Here is a 21,265-nt window from a genome sequence, read left to right as displayed (position 1 = left end):
GAAAATTATCTCGTTCAATTCCGTAAATCGATTACATTACTGACAAGAAAATATTTCCGATTCGTTAAGACAAAAGACGCATTATTCTTCTATAATAAAAATCAAGCTGATTTCTTAGTTATTTTTGACAAGAAAGAAGACGAAAAGTGCGTTAATTAGTGAGCGTTTTTCGAATAAATATTTATGGATATGTTCACGAATGTCCGTAGCACCGCCAGCTCATCCATTCGCGCGTATGCTTTTTACTGCTGCACAAAATCACGCAAGCTCGTCATAGGCAATCGAAAGGATTGCGAATGTAAGAAGAACGAAAATGAACAAACTAAAAAAAAGAAAAAGGACAGTTTACTGCATCAGCTGCATCTCGGGACGCGGTTCTCTCTTATTACGTTTGTTACATGAGCATTGCCTTGTATTACGTGAGCATTAATGATATTATTACATACACATACCTGCATGGAAAGATGCATATGCAACAAACTTGCAAAGGTCATTCTTGTATTCCTGTTTCTCGAGAGACACAAAAAAAAAGGATCGAAATTTGTAAAGGAAAAAAAGTACGACCGCGTCGGGTGACAATTTTATTGGGAAAGAAAAAAGAGGAGATTGAGGAAAGGAATGAACGAAAGTAACGTTATCTCTGTGGCGAGGAGCCACAGGATGCAAACAGGATGCACCACGGATAATCTCACCTGCGTATGCACATTTGGGCTCGTGTATGCACGCGCGAGCTTAAGCACGAGCACATGCGCACATGATTTTATAAGCACGTACCATGCGAAATCCACCACATCTGGGAGTCGATTTAACATCGTTTTCCTCGCACAGGTTTGCAGTTATTCCCGAGATATCCTGACTGCACTGCAACAAGGTCGTTGCTACCAGAAAGATAGTGTTTTTTTATTCTCCATTTTAACTCTACCGAATGTTTGACTCGTAAGTTATCTCAAGAACTTGAAAATCATGTTTGTTTACGTGAAAGAGGGAATTTCGTTATGGGATTGACAATCCGGCTATAACATGTTACGCAGACGCATCAACCTGTGTGGTCATAAGATTCGAATTAGTTTCATTGTTCTGCTGCATGATTTATATATTTTTATTTTTGTACGTTTTTTATTTATTATTTTTTTTTTTTTTAAATATTCGAAGAACGAATGAGATAAAAACGAAAGATGAGATGAATGAACAAAAGGTCCAAAGGAGCTTCGTATTCATGTCTCTGCTACTAATTCAGTGCTTTAATCCCATATTTATGGGAGAATCTGACATTGATTTCCTTCCAGTTTACACGATTTCTTTACACGTTCTAATTGTCATTTGGGAAAAAAACAGGGCTCGTTGAACGAAAAAATGAAATTAAGTGGAAGCAAATATCCGAAGAATAATATTTTTTCTATTGCCATGAAATAATGATTCGAATAATGTGAATCTGATGAATAAAATTTGGTGAGTCAAAAAAATGGTTTCGACATTGCAGAGCTTGTCGTTAGAACGTGTCATTTGTTCGTCGTCGATCAATATCCCGCGGGGAAAAAAGTAAAAGTGGACTGTAAATGGAAAAAGAAGCAAGAGAGCGAAAGATATTTTTATCTTGATGTATTTCGAGCAGCAATAAAACGATCAGACATGTCCAAACACATCGTGTCTAAATGGAATGTACTAAGTAGTCAGACCTGTTGACCTTGTTGGATGACGAAATGAATGAATGAAAAAAAAAAAAAAATGATGATCGAATAAGCATCACCAAAATGACGACGTTGATCGACAGGTATGAATGAATAATCGTTACTGCTCGGTGAAGTAGTGCACGATAGTGATACTTCAGACAAACTTACGTATCATTCGACACATCCAATTTTTTTGGGACTTTGCTCATCGATTTTGTGTCAATTGATGTGTAACACAAATTCGTTGGTATCAGACGATGCAGAAGTATTTTAATGTCGTAAAAACAGCGAGCAAAAATGCACGGAGGTCTTTTAGAACCTTAAAGGGTTCCTAATAAAAAAAAAAAAACCCCCTCATAAAAAAAACTATTTTCACGATTTTTTTGGCCGATATAAATTATAAATGTGGATATAAAGTGTTAGGCCTAAAAAATGCATTCTTAAAATACACAGAAAAATTTTCTTTATTTTTTTTTTTACTCAGTTTTCGTACAGAAAAGTGGGGGAGAAGACAGGTCGAAAAAAAAGATGGGTTGCACTATTGATGAAATCTCTGGAATGGATGATCGGAGAAAAAAAATGGTTTTAGATTCAATAGGTAAATGGCTACAGCGCATATCATACGATTTTTGATTTCTTCAAAAATGACAAAATGGCGGCGATTTTTCAAAAAACTACGAAAAAGCACGTTTTTTTCATCGTTTTTTGCAGAAAAAAAATAGTTCCACTAAAAATTTTAAAATTCGTATAACATGCGATATAGCTTTAGTCATAAAGAACGTGTGATAAAATTTTGGTAAGGATCGGTGGAATAGTTTCGGAGATTTGATCAACGAGCCGTCGAAAAACGTAATTTTGAGAAAAAGACACTACGACGCTGAAGTTTGCAACGTTGGAGTCCAACGAAATGAACGAAAAAAACATTTGCCATTCACCAATTTTTTATTTCACGAAGTACTGGTGCAGGCTGAAAAACGATGAATTGCAAATTCGACAGAGAACGAAATTGGAGAATTATTTAAATTATTGGAGAGTTTTTTTAGATCACTTCGTTGGACTCTAACGTTGCAAACTTCAGCGTCATACCGCACTGGGCGGTGTGCGTATTAGCGCGCTCAGACAGCCAGGTAAACGTCGCTCAAAAGCACATCTTTATAAATTTTAGTATGATACTTTTAAATATTTATACTTTCGAAAAATGGAATTAAGAAAATGGATTCCTGAGAAGAGTCGTTCACTCGCGATCGAACGAGTGCGCAGGGACGGTGAGCTGGACTCGCAGAAAAACTAGTCCGTCATCCGCGTGGGATACACTTTCGTTATTTCGAAATTTGTAAGTCACAGAATTAGTAAACGAACCTTCTTTCCAATGAGCATTCGAAAATTTCTCTTTTCTTTATCTTTCCTTGAAATTTTTCAAAGTTTGTTCGACATGTGTCGTCGATTTTGGCATGAGTCACCCGAGGTCACGTTATTCGATCGATAAAAACAACGTCGACTTTCAAACACAGGTGCGTACTTTATGATCGATCGATCTAATTTATCAAATCTGTCGAAAGTACTTTCAATCAATCGGTGTTATGTCAAATGTTCCGAAATTTTTCAACGTTATTCGATTTCACTTACCCAAGCATGAAAGAAAACTTCTCAATACGTGGGAATCGGTGAGACGTGAAAACTTGTGTCTATCCAAAAATCAAAAGATCTCAAGCTTGCACACGAATACACAAAGCATCGATGACTTTGTCAAATTATTTCAAAATTCTAAATAATTATTTCACTCAAATTATTTCTGTATACAGAAACCCGGAAAAGGAAATTTCGGTTAGTTACTTTTACAAAACTGCCTCAAAGTCTGATTTTTTGTAGCACCATCTGAAGAAAGGGTGATTGAATATAACGATCAACAAAATTCTTTAGTTACAATGCTCAAAGAGATGGCGACATTTAAAAAGGCGAAAAAAGTTCCACGAGTCATTTCTCCGTGTCGAGTACTCAACGTCAAGCCTCGTCGTGATAGAAGAAAAATTGTAAATGCGAAGACAAGTCAACGAGAGCAAAGTTTTCTATACGTACTCTCTCAACTTTTCTCTCAACTCCTTCGAGTTAAAGACCAAGCTAATTATGAGCATCAATTCTGGTCCAGTGGCTTTCGTCTCGAGTTGAGAAACTTTTTGTTCCTTTTCTCTTCTCTCACACTTATTTTTATTTCTCTCACTTTTTTGCTTCTCTACTCTCTATTTTTCTCTGAATTTACTTCTTCCCTCTACAATCTCGCAAGAGATCGAAACCTCGACTTCTTTGATACCGACACCGACGCGGCTCTGGACGACGGTGCCGGAACGCTCTTGCAGTTGACAAGTTTCGTTTACGTCTCACCCTCCTCTTTCTACCTTATTAATAAACGTGATCTCAGCTTCAAATGCAATTAAAAGGCACCGTCTCAGGCTCGTCGTAATTTCATTCTCGCTTCATCTTTTCTTGCGGATCACAAAATCCCTAATTTATTGGAGTCTCAATCTCAATCCGAATTATCTGTAGCACGCATCATTGCAATGAGTTCTTTGTTGGATTACAATCAATATGATCGTCGAGAGAGAAATTTCAATTTTACTTGGAGAAAATTTGGCAAAATTTTCATTCTTTTGTCAAATAATCCTCGTCAAACAACATCAGATTCAAAATTATTTGTAAATCGATTTCGATTCAATGGAAAGGGTCACACTGAGAAAAAAAATTGTTGATGTAATTAATATAACTTTATAATAACTGAGCAAAAAAAGAATTGAGTAATTGGAAAAGTTTTCTTCGTTTAACGACAATGTTTTCGGAGTGAATGAATCTGAAGTTTGATCTAAAACTCTTCTGTTCGTTTAATCATATTTAACCTTGTGATGATCATTCATTGGCACCTCGTAATGCCACATTTCGTTGTTCCAATGATTTTTTTCTTGGCGTACGCAGGGAATTTTTGTCGTATTTGTTTTAAGAACTGGAATTATGGAGATTCAAAAATGTTGAAAATGAGAATTTCGATAAAAATCATCCAAAATGAGTCTCTACTCCATAAAAATACAATTTTTTTTTCGAATTTGTACTTAACGATCTGAACTGTGTGTGGGAAGTATTTGTGTTTTTGGGAAGGACGAAAAGTTTGTTGACAAATGTTCGATTGCATATTTGTCAAAAGAGCGATGACTTTCCTGAAAGGAACGATCCCGAGAACTTTTGAGTCTGGTGAAGATCAGAATGCGAATAAAATGTTGAAAAATTCTAGAAAAAATCTGCTGAATAGCGCTGTTCGAACGATGCAAACGTCAACGTCACACGGACGAGGTATCAAAGTTGAATATTCACTGAGGATCGGGAGTAAACATCCGGAATAAAAGACACGTGAAGCGTGAAGAGCTCGGAGAAGAGTATCGTGAAAGTTTTCACCGGATATATCGTCGTCGCATATTTGGATTCGCTCGTTCGTATAAAACTATTTGTTTTTTATTCATTTGATTTCTCTGTGGATTGAATCAGTCAACTGGGCCACGAGGGCGTAAATCTCGCGTTGAGATCAGACGTGAATTTGTGTCAACGAGTCGATAAGAGGAGAAAATCGACGAAGACGAGAGGTCGAGGAGAAGAAAAAAAAGGTTGAAAAAGGTGAACACGTTGGAAAAGGTGCGCACCGAAAAATCGAAAGTTTAAAAAATGTATCTTCGAATTTCCGAGCGTTTCATTCCGCTCTCGGCTCTCGCGCGAGCCTCAAAAAGGACCGAAATAATCCAGCTGGAGAATTCTCAATGATGAATTCTCCGAAAGAGACTTCCCCCTGCAAATGCTTGGCAAGTTTTTTCACCGGTCAATTACCCAATGACAAGGACCGAGCCCAATTTGGTCCAACCAATTTCAGACCACTCTCGACTTCGAATGCATCCCTTTTTTATTGCTCCTGCTACATTCGTTAAACTTTTATCTCTATTTTTCGCGCTTCTTCTCAAATCGCTCAATGCGAGTGTCTACAAAGTCTCCTCTGTTTCTTCTGTTAACTGTAATATTTTTTCCAATAAATTTTTTACTTCAATACTAATTTATAAAATTATTATTTCAATCATCTTTTGCTTACGCAGCGATTCCCCCGAGTCGAAATTCCGAGCCTACTTTAAAGGCATTTGATTAATGCGCATCATCAAGGTGTCGCTTGAATCAACTTCTCCTCCTCCTTAACCACTACAGCAAGGCTCCTGTACAAAGTGTTATTCTCCTCTGAACTCAGTTTGAGTGGCCCCAAATCCTATTTTTATTGCATTCAAATCTACAGAGCGCATATGCATGGGCGTTAAATGGGAGTTCATTTCTCATTATTTTATGTCCTACCGTAGCGCCTTCATCTCCCACCAGAGGAGCATCAAAGTAGGCTCAGAATTTCGAGTCGGGTCGAGGGTCTCTTCACCCAACATTTCTTACGACGCTGAAGTTTGCAACGTTGGACTTCAACGAAATGAACGAAAAAAAGATTTATAATTCATTATTTTTTTATTTCACGAATTATTGATGTGGCTTGAAAAATTACGAATTGGAAATTCGGCAGGGAACAAGATTGGAGATTTACTGGAATTATTTGAGAGTTTTTTTAGATCATTTCGTTGGACTCCAACGTTGGAAATTTCAGCGTCGTCATTTCTTCTTTACTGGAATCAGAAACTCGGTTGGAGTGCACGATACTGCAAATTTAGAAAGAACACGAAGCCAAAGAAAAATGAAGATTTTGAAAGCCATCGGCTGAATCTGTACAATTGGAGCGATCGAATGAACTAGAAAAGTATTTCTTGCTCTTCGAACGATGCAAATTCCTGTGCATTAAAAATGCGAGAAGATCTTGACGGGAATATAAAACGTCCACCCATCAGAGTTCGATCAACTTCCCTCCGGGACCTTTACAGTTACTTAGCCTGAATCCATCGCGAATATCATTAAAGACATACGTCCTTATAAATATATATCTCTGTACAATAAATACATATAGCTATATACATATGCGTACAATAAATTTCCGATATTTTCTCGTTTGGTGTATCACGGATAGCTCAAGCATGTACCAGCATCTGCGGAGTGTTATTTAGCGTAAACATACGTTAGGAAAGGTGGAACTGACGGTCGCGGTACACGTACGGAACACTACGACGCTATGTGTTCCGACAGTAATACGTAAACTGCTCGATCTCTGGGCGTACGGAATTTACGAGGAAATAAAAGACACTAAAAATTGTAGAGGCGCGAGAAGGAAAACTGGAAGATGCACAAATAGGTCCAAAAGAGTTATCATTTTTTTAAATTCTCTTTTCATATGTATCTATGTGCTGCGGTTGATATGCTACGGAAAAGCGTGACGATAGGCGTGGAGAAGTAGACGAATGATTCCGACGAGCGTCCAAATGACCCAGTCCTCATAAATCCGAAGCTTCGATCATTCATACTGATAACCTGCTCCGATATTAGAACACTTCGGAACTCATGCATCTTTCTTGTACAGATAAATGAGTAAAAAGACCGTTTGTTACATTTTCCTGCGGTTTTTAGTTCCTTTTTCAAAAAGTGGCAAAAAAACGCTTCAATCTTGCGAGCTTTGAGTGGAATGAAACGATAAAAAAGTTTGTGAGTCGGATAAATGAACTTGAAATGACGTGAAAAAAATTAAATTTTCAAGTTTCGTTAAGAAACATCGTAAAATTATGAAAATCTTTACGACTTTGATTGTTTATCGAAATCGATTGTCCCGTTTCTTTTGTATATGCGGACTCGAAATTTGGAGCCTTTCTTATTTATTTCGCGTCGGATGACCATTCCAGTTTCTGGTAAAAACCTCCAAAATGAGCGATAGAGAAGCCTAACGCTATGGCGACATAGTAATTCTTACTATTTTTTTTCTCTCCGTGTACAGGAAAGTGATAAACATTAGTTAATTTTAAAAACAGCATTTGTATCTAAAACACATAAATCCCGAATCCGAGTTTTCTTTCATTTTCGTTCGACGTCAAGGTGCAACAGCGGAAGCGATCGATTTGCGTGTGTCCGCGAGATTGCGATTGAATATACATATAATGAGAATCGATGTAGTTCCGGCAATACAAATTAATGCGTGGCTCGATAGGCGTGAACTGAGATTCGATAATCGTCCGGTTCTCGTCCGGCGTTTGCCGCGACAAGAAAACGCATATCAGTTTCACGTAACTTTCCCCATAACACATAAGCGCGTATTCATACGGTTGTGCGACCAGAAATTTATTCATTTTTTCAAGTCGGAGTACATTCGCGCGGTTAAATAATTTATAGGAAATGAGGGAAAACAAAGAAGCGAGAGAAAGAAGAAAGGAAAAGCCGAAAACCCGGAAAACAGCGCGCCCGAAAACAACGATTAAGCATTATTCGTAGCCACATTATTATCATATCATTATTCCTATAAGAAACCTTTTAAGCAGCTACAGGATCATCGGTCAAGGCTCGTTGCGGAGTAATTAATGATATACAATTCGACGTACGTGGAAGTGAAACGAAGTCCTGGTTCCAACGCGCTTATTATTCGGCAAATTATTATTTTTCATTTTTTTTTTTTAAATTACGATGTACGTAACAAGTGGCATACCCCGTTGTAGTAAAGTAATACGGAAGTTGGCCGATATCTCGAATCGGTTCCGTCGGAAGGAATTTTGTCTTTCGTATACTGACAAAGAAATACAAAATCGGCAATATTTCTTGACGTTTGAAGGTTTCATTTGCGAAACACAAGCAGAGAGAAACACAACGACGCTGAAGTTTCCAACGTTGGAGTCCAACGAAATGAATGAAAAAAACGTTTATAATTCACCAATTTTTTATTTCACGAATCGTTGGTGCAGCTTGAAAAACTACGAATCGGAAATTTGGCAGGGAACAAAATAGGAGAATTACTGGAATTATTAGAGAGTTTTTTCCATCATTTCGTTGGACTCCAACGTTGGAAACTTCAGCGTCATGAAACACAAGGGAGTACGTTGATCGTTTCACGATCAACGATTTTATGGAGAATCCGAGTTGGAATGCAAATAAATATGAGGCTCAAACAAAATAAAAATGAATGGTGAAATAAATTGAAAACTGTTGGAATTAATTGATATGAGAATGAAAAAATAGGCGATTTGGAAAAAAAACGTCTGAAAATGCAAAAGTACATTCCATCTCATTTTTCTGTACAATGCGATCGCATAAAATTTCATGATATAAACATAAAACGTTAAAGAGGAGGGTACTCGTGATTTTGATCTTCGATTCAGGACTGTAACGCGTGTCTTTGGATGAAATGTGTGAAAACTCGCTAACGAGGTTGACGACAAGACCGAGCCGCGAGCACGATAGCTCATTCCTTACTTATGTGGATGCAGACTGGGCACGTATATGTACGTTTAATACCCGCATACAACTCTCATCTTATTCTTTTCGAGGGAAGCAAAGTCTGCGAAGTTGGATGAGGGGGAGACGGCGTGTGTGGAAAACGAGCTTGCTCGATCGCATAAATACGGGCAAAAAAACGAACGAGTTAAACAAGCGAGTCTAGATCAAGAATCGTAGGCTTCTGTTTACTGATCGTAAAACAAAAGTACAAAAGAACGAAAATCCATATAACGGGTGTCCTAGAAAACGGACTCGTTTTGTGTAGTGAGGAATATATTATTTTTCAAGAATTTTCAAAGTATTTACCCACCGATTACAAACTGCATAGTATTTTATGAATTTTCCTATTTTTCGTCCCTTCAATTCTAAACAGCTTCATGTGGATAGCAAAAACTGATGCACGTGAAAACTATATTTCAATTTGTTTTCGAGTGTCATTCATCATGTCAGGCTAGCACTCACTGATAAGTGAAAATTTATTGTAAATCACAAATTTTTACTGTCAACATAGTAAATTTTATGATAAATACACGAATATACACCGAATACGTGTGACATTTTACCATGCATATCGTTTTTTTCGGAGTTGCCCGAGCATACTTTACAATATAAACATTTCAAGTGACTGAAAAGATTTTTTACTATGCTTATAGAGAAAAAGACTCTTGAGTCTTTTGAATAATATTGGCCTTTTTACTATGGTGGATAAAACAATTCTTATTATTGCTCTTCGAATTAATGCTGCAGTCCAGTACGTATATCCTGTCCCCGAGATACTATATTCCAATAATATTTTCCTGTAGAATTTTCAGCCTCGTCTTCTCCGTGTGCGAGTCTCGCTTTCGTTTGCTTTTTCGCATAAAACTTTAGACCTTTAGAAAAACTTATTGAACTTTAGAAAGATGAAAATTAAAAAACTTTTGTTTACTCATCAGGCATTTACTGAAAAATCATTAAATTAGTACCTCATCGAAGGAAAATTAATGATTATACTATGTAATGGTTGACTCCACTTAGTTTTAAACGATGAATAAACAATAACGTGTGCCATCAATAGAATGTCAAACAAAAATGTGGTTGGTAGCAACAGGAAGTTCGTAGCATCAATTTCCCTTTCCCCATAATTCTCAATAACGGTCCTGACGCAAAATGATCTCGAGTATTCTCGCAGTCTATTAAGGAAGTTGAAGCGATATATATAGGACATCGTACTAAAAATACATTAGATTTTATTATTCCAAATTAATGAATTGAAAATTTACGTGAATCTTCTTGAACAGCGCTTAATTATGTGTGAAAAATTTGGAGAGGTTTCACCGCCTGGTAATCGAGATATTCATTGTTGAAAATGACAAGGTTAAACATGGGCTCGTATGGAAGCTTTCAAAAAATTGCTAACTTCAACAATAAATATCTCAATTTCACGACGGTGAATCATCGGCATATCCCGCCAGAAGTTTAAACTGTCTTAAGCTTTCTGTTTAAAAAATTTTAATGTGCAAAGTTGGAAAATAGTTTTAACATAAGATACGCTTCAACCTCCTTAACGACGCTGAAGTTTGCAATGTAGCAGTCCAACGAAATTAACGAAAATAACATTTGTCAATTTTTTATTTCACGAATCATTGGTGTAGACTGAAGAACTACGAATTGCGAATTAGGCAGGTAACAAAATCGGAGAATAAAATCTCGTTGGACTCCAACATTGCAAACTTTAGCGTCATTTCTATTACAATATTAAAATTTTTTGAGCCAAACCAATCGCGATCTCTGTTATTATAAAATAATTCAAAATTTCTGTGGCATATTGTCCAGCAAAAAAATATGTGCAAACATTTTGCATTGAAATTTAAGTCTCCTCGATTCTTCAAGATATGCCGAGTCATTTTTCACATTCGCTCTTCGGACACCCTGTGCACTCGCAATCCTACAGCACTTTCGTTTCACATACATATTTCGTTCTATACAACGTATACACACCGATGTGAGCGTGTGTGAGTGATGAAATGGTCGCAAGGAACAAACCATGGCGCCATATCTGATAACTCTATCAAGATTTGAGATAGGAAAGCTGCTCTCATCTATAATACAACGTATATGTATACGCCATGACGGAGGGCACGCATTAACGTCGACTTATAATGGAATCTACCTGTTATCATGTCGTGTTACACCGACTGCGTCATTCGGTGGGTATTTGGAATTCCGTGCCGAAGATAAGCGGATCGAGAATCGATTGGAGGATTCATTGAGGATGGAAAGGACGAACGAAAATTTGGCGAAGTCGTTAATTTCTTGAGGAAGGAAACGTGGCAAAAATTTGGTACACGCACTTTACCTGAAGTAGGACGAGCTTATCGAGGGAATTCGTGCCAAGGCAGTCTCTGGACGTGACAGCAGTGGACAGGAAACTCGAGCGAGTGCTTTCCACCGCGGTGGAAATTGCTGGGCTCCGATTTGTGGTTCTCACAAAGGACTGAATAGAAAATGGAAACACTCTTGGAACACGATGACTCTCGATTATTGTTTTTCTTTCGGGTAATCTAGAGCGACTAAATGATCGAAATTGGTGAAAAAATTCGATTGAACGCCGAGGAATCGTGGAAGCTTTCAGAAAATTCGATTTCTACTTCGTTGATAAAAGGAAACGATGATTTTCCATCTTTCCGAACATCATTTTCACCGATATTCGATAAAAATGCTTTCATGAAGCAGGAAGTCTTGATACAGTTGACTCGCGTTTATGCACGACGATTCGGTCGACCGATTCAACTGTCTCTATTGCACGATCGTGTCATCTTACGTACGAATCCCCCTAACTGTATATCGAGTTAACGTGCTTTCCGCGTACGTATATTATCTGGAGATCGAAACGAGGAGTTTCGACGAAATACCCTAGTGTTGAGCATTTTTACAGGAAACTTCATTGGTGCGATAAAAATGTACACTCCACAGAAAATAATTACGAATGCAGACAATCAAAGCTTTGCACTCACTTGCATCATTTGTACAGTTACAAAATTGTAACATAATTTGAAAAACACTGTATAAAAAGGTGAAAAATCCGTCCTAAAAATTTCGCTTACGGTTCTCGGGTCATTATCCTCGTTCGCATGGAACGTGCATCCACGTTTACCCATTTTTTCTACAGTCATATATTTTTAACAAGAATAACTACTTTTCGGCGGCAGAAGGTTGGCTCGTTAAGGACGCAAGCGATGAATGCAATGCCGTCGAATAACGAATAACGAATAATGCCAGAATAATACCTGACGGAGACGTTTCCAGCTGAAAGTTTCCCAAACAATCGCAACGAACAGCCGATACAATTTTTTCCCAACCTCGATTCTCATGTTCGTGGAGTAATTTAATCAATATTCGTGTTTCTTTTTCCACATTGAACGGAAAGAAAATGAGTTTTTAATCATCCGCGTGTACGCAGATGATCGCAAACTTCATAAAACGAAATAAGAAAAAAAAAGAAGAAGAAAAAGCAGAATGAAGAAGGAAACACGAAGACGGAAGAGAGCCTACAAGGAGCGGCTGCCTCGCCGGAGAGACGAGCATCGAGAAGAGCACGTTTCACGTGACGATCGAAGCATGACAAGCCGCAGAAATGATTCTATAATTATTGCTCCAAGACTTTTCGTTCGATCTCTCGATATCGCGAAACTCGTTCGTGCATTCCACGGCGACCACCCTTTAACATGTCTTGAAAGACGAAGAGCGTTTTTTCCTCAAACTCGCGTTTTTTCGACGATTGCATCAAGTTCCATTTCAGCGAATCACAAAACTTTCGAGGTCGTTTGAATAACCGTTGATCCTCCGAGTTCCTGGTAACATGAGTTATTCCCCATGCATATTTTCATATTCCGCGTTGAATTGATCGTTTGAAAATAAGCTGTGAAACGGATCGTTTCCAGAGAATAAATTTTGATGCTTCAATCCTCTTGGCTCGTTGAGCGAAGAGAATCAGAGAGCGACAGTTGCGACAGGTTTTATCTCTCGATCTACGCCGTTTTGGCTTCACCCTAAGATAATCAAACATCGATTCGGCACCGACTCGTAAAACTTCTGTGCTGCCTCAGATCGAGAAAAAATCGCGATGGAACGCGGAGAAGAATAAATACGAGGCAAAGAAAAACAGGCAGAAATCGAGAGATTGGAAAGAATTCGCGTAGATTTGACAATGCGTCATATTTCGTGCGTCATATTTCGAGTTTACAGAGCATCGTGGTCACGAGAACACGAGTAAACGACGATATTAGCATCGGGAGTAAAATAAAGCAATGAGACGTCGACGCAAAGCTTAACAAAAATAACAAATTAGCGCTATGAAAACTCATGAAATTTACGATTTTCGTGTACATCTCAGGACACTGCGGACAAAAAAGTAAAAACAAACAAAACGCAAGATGATCAAATGACTCATCGGACTCGAGGAATATTTGCATTGTTATTTTGTACTTTCTTTGTTTATCGGCGCCACGAAAGATTTCAATGGAATTAGTCGTTGGCTAAATATCCCAGCGGAAACTCAACGCCATGTTATTCCAGTGTTCTCCTACAGCAGTTACACAAAATGATACGAAAGAAAAATACACCTGCATCATTTTTCGAGCTCGTATATACTCGATTGTAGCACGATATCTCGTAACCTTGAATGTGTGTACAAATTACCGTTGCTCAGTTCGAATGACAACACGAAGCGAAGTAGTCGCCTTCGGAAAAATATTCTCAATTATTTATTCATCGGTGATACTTTCTCGCCTAATTATAAATGAGAATATCGAGCTATTCGAGGTTGTAGAAACTGTGGTGGAAAAAAATACCGAAAATCCTCGTATTCGAATACTTTTTTACTGATACGTCGCGTCGAAACTTTCGCTCGTTTCATCTTCCGATCGATAAATCTATTCGAATTTTCCTTCACAGTCACGAATTTCATGAAAAATATTTTTTTTTAATGCACTTTTTATAATATTTTGCAAAAAATGCGTATTCAAGTTATTCGCATCGATTCACTGGAAGTTTTTCAATGCGTGAACCAGTTTGTTTGAATTTTGAAGATGTTGATTGAGTTTTCGTGCAATTCGACTGATTTTTAAAAAATTTCCATTGCTCGTAACGGTTTTCATGAATTCAATTAAGATTGGACGCCAGACGAGGATTGTTCCTCGTCAAAATTTTTATTACTGCAACAATCGAAGCAACTGAGGTGAAAATTCTTTTACACTCGCGATTCCATCGATGCCATGACGCTGAAGTTTCCAACGTTGGGGTCCAACGAAATGATCGAAAAAAAATCTCCAATAATTCCAGTAATTCTCCTATTTTGTTCCCTGCCAAATTTGCGATTCGTAGTTTTTCAAGCTGCACCAACGATTCGTGAAATAAATAATTGGTGAATTAAAAACGTTTTTTTCGTTCATTTCGTTGGACTCCAACGTTGGAAACTTCAGCGTCGTATCGATGCCTTAATAGAGAAATGTCATCGGCATCGAGACCTTGATCGAATCCGAGTTCAATAACAATTCAACGGAGAGAAATGAGCTGAAAAGGCACGCGCATGGGCGCACGATACGGTTTGAACGTTTATCCTCCGGACTCGACATCCGTAATGATGCAAATGTTTTAATCAATGATTGCCGAAGTTGCCGGACGTTAAGGCCTTCCCATCCCCTCTTATTCTCCCTGTAAGTGACTCATTCGACTTCGCCAACTGGCGAGACGCTGTTTTAACTTTCCGGCAATAACAGACGCAATAATAGAAACCACATCGGTTGGTGTTTCTTTGATTAGACAAATTCTTTATCAGTTGCGTTCGATCGAAATTTTCCGGTCGGGAACGGAGTTAAATTTTGGGCACTGTCAGAAAAAAAACTTTGATGGATTCAACAGACTTTACTCACTTCGATTAAATCCACTCGGACATATCGAGTCTCCGAAATGTAAGAGAAATTCTTGAGTCCGTTGGCACAAAAACGATTATACGAAATGATAAGTAAATATCACAGTTCACTTTGAGTTTTTCAATGTTGTTTATGTTCTAAACGAAATGAATCACTTTGAAAAATGGAAAAAATCCACTCACTTTGAACGTTCTCGAAAATCAATAGTTTTTTGAGCTCCACGAAATATCGAAAGAGCAGTAAATTCGATCGAATAGTTTCCCAAAGGAAAAGCTTTGAAACGAGGATTTTCTGACGATATCAACACGTGGAGTGGCGCAGCTGTGCGGCTAACAGTTCCCGTGAACCGTCGGCTCGCTACTGAAGTGCCGACTACCTGCGAGAACACATTAGAGAGGGGAAAAACTCGGAGTAACGGGCTTCGAAGAGCTCGGCAACTTTCGCGGTCGCTATTCGGTCATTCTCGTCTCTCCTCGCGTTTGCGAGCACCGTCGTAATCGTCGATCATCGTTTTTGCTGTGATTTTCCAAATTCGTTTCAATCACGGTGGATTTTGTATCGTGCGAAATTTTAGCCCTCGCTCCTTTGTAAAATTTGCGTAGAAATTACGATAATAACGCAGCCGAGGACAGAAACTTCCAAAACGTGCGACCGTTTTCCCTCCCACTTTTTTCTCTCATTCATTCGATTTTCCGGATACGCTGGACGCATATTTTTCTCGTTTTCTTTGAATATACATCTGCACGCGATTCTCATAGTGCCGGTGTGTCAGGATACCTGTGACGTAACATTGTACACGAACGTCTGTCCGCCGTGGGCTCTTCCGTCTGTCTGCTTCTGAAAGAGATCCGAGACCATCCGGGAAACTTTTCTCTCTCCCTTTTCTCCACTTCCACGATCTTATGTTGGGTGAAAAACCACCCAACAGGATTTCATTTCGTCTGATATATTCGTAACCACGAAAAATGTGAACAAAAAAAATTCCCTAAAAAAAATTATTAAACGAGCTGTAAATTATTACCACACAATGCGCAAAAAATTTCAGAAATCATGAAAAAACATCGAATTAAAAAAAAATACGAATCTGTAATTATTCATTAAAGTGTCGAAAAAATCGAACAAAACGTACGAAATGAAAAATCGAGCTTGAAATCATTCTGGAAACAACCGAATCAATTGAAAAAAAATCCATCCAAGTTACGTGCAGCACTAAAATTTATGATATCAATTCGAGGCCAAGTATTTAATGGTCATTCGAAATATTCATTCCTGCGGGAACCATAAGGAACTTGAGAAATTTCTAATGAATCAAAAAAGTTACCATTTAGGATACGTCCAGCACTAAAATTCATGATATCAATCGGAGGACAAGTGTTTTATTAGTAATTCCGAGTTTCAACATTATGAAATCGTTCTATGAAGCGTTCGAATACAAAAAAAATCACATCAAACGTATAGTAATTTGTTACTTTATGGTGGCAGAGATTTGGAAGAAAATTCGACGTCGATTTTGGATCGGTACAAATTACGTTTAAATATGTGTTAAAAGTACTTGTCCAGCCCATCACTTTTCATTCAAATGAAAATCAATCATAAAAAAACAAAATTGTACGGCAGAATCTGGTTGAAAATTTACTGAAATGCGATTTATTATCCGTTCTCAATAAAAGTGTAGGTTAGTTCTTATGTATTCGTAATGAACAGTAAACAATGAAAACAAAACAATAAAAAAAAAACGACGCCGAAGTTTGCAACGTTGGACTCCAACGAAATGAACGAAAAAAAGATTTGTAACTCACCAATTTTTGCTTTCACGAATCATTCGGTTCGATCATTTGCAAATTCGGCAGTGAACAAAATTGAAGATTCACTGGAATTATTTGAGGGTTTTTTTAGAGCATTTCGTTGGACTCCAACGTTGCAAACTTCAGCGTCATTAAAAAAATAACGAAGGAATATTCCAACAAGAACAAAAGAGGGTCTAAAATCGCACTAATTTTCACTGGTTTTTGTCGTGACTCGAATTTTCACCTTCGAAACATTCATTCGGTCGATGTTTGGTACGAAGGTTGATTTTCGTTCCGTTCAAACGTTTGTCCCGTTTATTTTCTATTTCATTTTCGCAATCGTCGGTGAGAAGAAGAAATAAAAATTATTAGCTTCGGATGCCAAAGTCCCGCTCTGTATATTTTTCTTTTTTTTCTCTCTTTTTTTTAATATTCTTTCCTTTACGAGTCTTCTCCGTTTTGTTTTGTGATTCTCTTGAACGCTCTCTGTTGCACAAAACGCATGCCGCCTTGAATACCACAACACGAAAACGTGAAAAAGAACCTCGTGCTCGCAAATGACGTTGTGGTCATGCTTAGAGCACCTGGTGTGTGCGCGGCGAACTCGTATACGCGAGACTAATATAATGCACGTTACCGAGGCAACGGAAACCGAGCGAAGAGTTACGAGCTTTTGAACAAATTTCCACCGTTATTTCATCGATCAACGGATCAAGCGATTCAACATTTATTTATTCGATTGCGCGGTTTCATTGTCAAATATTCGACACGGTTAAATTACTAAAAAAAATGCTTTTTCCATTCAAAAGTGCTCAATTGGACTTGGTTTCGTGGGAATACAGTTTTTTAGCGACGATGCTGAAGTTTCCAACGTTGGAGTCCAACGAAATGATCTAAAAAACTGTCCAATAATTCCAGTAATTCTCCAATTTATTTCCAGTCGAATTTGTACTTTGTGTTTTTTCAATCTACACAATTATAATTCGTGAAATAAAAAACTGATGGATAAATCATTTTATTTTCATTCATTTCGTTGGACTCCAACGTTGGAAACTTCAGCGTCGTTTTTAGCGATTGCTTTCCGACGCTGAAAATGCTCGCCGGTCGGACTAATTATTCGTCATATTCTTCCTGCTCTTCGAACGCTCAAGGTCAAATTTCTGTCAAGGTACGACGCTGAAGTTTCCAACGTTGGAGTCCAACGAAATGAACGAAAAAAACGTTTGTAATTCACCAATTTTTTATTTCACGAATCGTTGGTGCGGCTTGAAAAACTACGAATCGCAAATTTGGCAGGGAACAAAATAGGAGAATTACTGGAATTATTGGAGAATTTTTTTCGATCATTTCGTTGGACTCCAACGTTGGAAACTTCAGCGTCATTGTCAAGGTCTCAAACCTCCATTCGATAAACTCAGTTCTAAAATTCACATTTCAAATGAGAAGTGATAGGACAACGCAAAAGAGAGAAAGGGAGAGGGCGAGAGATCCGCCACGTGATCAAACCACCTGTCGACATGGATTCGTAGTTGGCGTTTCGAGATAACGGCGCCGATGACTCATTCATCGATTGTTGTTTCATTTTCATTCGGCCACATTCATGCGGAACGAAATTTCGACCAAGTCGCACTTTTTCTGCTAGAACGTTTTAAAACGATGGAATGAAAGATCGATTTCTTTTACCACCTTTTTTCGTCACTCAAACGAGTTTGACTGAACGGAAACCCCCGGTGTGCTCAAATGTCTAGGCGCAATACCCGCGACAAACTTTTTCAGAAAGTCAAAGCACACGCGATTTTTTATCAATCGATAAAACTCTTCGGAATTTTTGCTCGTTCTTTTTATCAGCGTTATATTTGGAGCAACTTTGAGCCCGAGCCGCGATCAGCTAATATTTACCTCAATCAATTTCGTTGCAAACCCTGACAAACAAATACGAAAATTGATCGGAAACAAATCTTTCGGTCCCAATCGAGCAACGTTTTCAACTCATCCCGACTGCCCGTAGGACAAAAAGACGACAATTATCGTTGAAAAAGATGATAACTATCTCGAGTTATTTACATAACTTTCTATTTATGCCGGACAGTGTTCTTATTTGTTTAATTAACTTTAAGGAAGTTCATCTGGTTATTGAATTAACAAAGAGATTTCAATTTAAAAATTTGCATACAGTAATGAGTAATAAAAAAATGTCTTGTCAACATTTTGAGGGGGATACTTTGATCGTGAGAAAAAAAATTAAAACGGATTCTCCAAATTAACGCGGTCTCTTACGAATTTCAGTGGTTTTCCCGTTTTTATATATATGAAATTTGCAGGCGTTGGCAAACAGTTCTTCCAGCAACTTTCATAAGTGATAGAAAAATATGTGACATTTTCACAGCGTTAATGATTTTTTTCACGATAAAAAGTTTATTACTATTTTCTTAAGTGTAGGAGTTTTTCAGTCGGGAGTTTTTGTTTTTTTTTTTGGCGCTCATTTCTGCACTCGGCACACATTCGGCGAATAATCAAAATAAACTGAGAAAAGTTTTTCTGTTATCATCTATGTCATCAATTAATCAGAAATAATTTAATCTCGACAGTTAAGAGAGACTCTAATGCACGATTGCAATCGAAAAAAAAACACGCCGACAACGAAACTCGAGGGAACACTTCGATTCTCTCGATCGCAGTTTTCTTATCTTTCTTACAATAGTTCTCTACGAGAAATTCTTAATCTATTTTATCGCAAAACCGATTGCCCCGAAGCCCTTAGATTCTCGTGGTAAGGGATTAATTATTCGTTTTTCTAAATCTGTTTCTTCTATAATGTTTTTCAAACTCATGAGACTCGAACGAGTGTCCGTATAAATTGGACAATGACAAAATGAAATCGGTGAGAAAAAGAAAAACTCATTCCCGAACGTTCATTACTTTTTCGATAAAGTTTGGCGATCAAAGTCAATTTGTGACTCAGCTCGAACGAACGGAAAAAAATCTTTGTTGTGACAAATCTCATCTCACATCGATGCTTTCTCTGAAAACACGACGAACATCGTCGTCGTTTCAAATTCATTCTTGACAATTCCGCCATATTATTGTGACAGAAATTCCATGCTTTTTCGAGTTTTTATCAGATTTTATCGGTCTTCGGTCTAACAACTCGTTAATATTGATATCTCATGTGAGCATGACTAGTGAGAAAAAATACCGTTTTAAAAACGATGCTCCGCGCGCGATAAAAAAAAGTGTAACGTAATAATAAAATTTTATAGTTATTTTTCATCCACTAATTTCCTTCACTTTTATGATTTTTGTCTCGAAGGTAATTCGACCTAATGAGGTCGCTTTATTGCAGAAAGTTCAGAAATTCAATGCCGCGGAACGTTACGCAGCGACGAGGTCAACGACAGTTCAACGAAAAATAAACAGGACCATTTTCTGTTGTCGTTGACATCAACAAATATATTTTTTCTATGGCACGAAACTCGATGAAGAAAATGACGAATTTATAAACGATTTTTCAATTCTTTCATGTCTGAATTCTTCCAAACAATTATTTCAAATAAGAGGAAAATAAATTTATATTGAAAATAAAATAATACCGTTCAGCGACGAATAGCTGATACAAAAAAAGCGTGACCAAAAGTCAGTTTTATGATCACGAGACACACGTCGATTTAAGTTCAACGTAAGTTTCTCCGTTTTTTCTTACAACCATGAAACATATGTACACCGAAGTAGGAAAGAAATCTTTCCGAGTCGTCGAGACGTAGAAATTATTCCCCTTCGTCTCAAGGTCAAACTAGAAAATATCTTCGGTTAGAGGAATTAGAATTTATTCGTGGAAACAGCAACGAATACGACCCGTGACACATGAAAAATTTCAATTTTACCAGAAATTCGCCAATTTTTGCGTTCATATTGAGAATGGCACTTGAGAAATCGTAGAAAGTGAGGGGAATATTGGAAAAAATATTCGAAATTCCGAGAATTTTTTTTACTTGCTGCCATTTTATTTTACGAAGCGATTGCTCGATTCAATAATCGCACGGTAATCTTGAGATAGTATTTTTTAAATGTCATATGAAGATATTTCCACTGGTAACCGATCCTGTGAAATTCCGATCGAAATAAACAAAGAAAAGAATAAAAACACGAAAAAATGAATTCGAAAAAATGAATTCGGTCAGAAGAGAATGCATCGAACGATTATTCAATTTTTACACTTCTCCACCCACAAAAATATAAATTTTCTTTATTTCGGTCGTTTTCTCGGTGTAATATTTATCTCGCAAATGACTTTGCTTCTCGTATTTTTGGGCGACTGTGAGACGACAACGTACGGAAGCAAAAAGTTTAGGATATTCTGCACAACGATATTTACGTCGCACGCGATGTTGGATCGATCATTTTCCACGAAGTAGGTACGACGAATTTCGTACGGAACAGAACACACTTGTTTCGAAAGTCACTTCATAAATATTATTAT

The 21,265-nt window shown here is 37.6% G+C and overlaps 1 protein-coding gene across 6 annotated transcripts in view; it reads right to left on the bottom strand.

Annotated features, from left to right (window-relative positions):
- Window positions 1–21,265, bottom strand: part of LOC122418650 (cordon-bleu protein-like 1) — a 113,493-nt gene that overhangs the window by 70,164 nt on the left and 22,064 nt on the right. The window contains exons 1-2 of one of the 6 annotated variants that reach the window (XM_043432912.1): window positions 15,184–15,361; window positions 15,002–15,052 (exon numbers count right to left, since the gene is read on the bottom strand). The exons of 4 other annotated variants lie outside the window; for them this stretch is intronic. The gene's annotated coding sequence lies outside the window, so the exon portion shown is untranslated. Of the gene's footprint in view, window positions 1–15,001; window positions 15,362–21,265 lie in introns of those variants that run through there. One more of the 6 variants, XM_043432911.1, reaches the window with a different exon arrangement.

This window comes from Venturia canescens, chromosome 1 (genome assembly GCF_019457755.1).
Source record: "Venturia canescens isolate UGA chromosome 1, ASM1945775v1, whole genome shotgun sequence".
Lineage (NCBI taxonomy): Eukaryota > Metazoa > Arthropoda > Insecta > Hymenoptera > Ichneumonidae > Venturia > Venturia canescens.
The sequence above is the reverse complement of the archived record's forward strand: the minus strand, read 5'-3'. Positions and strand labels throughout refer to the sequence as shown.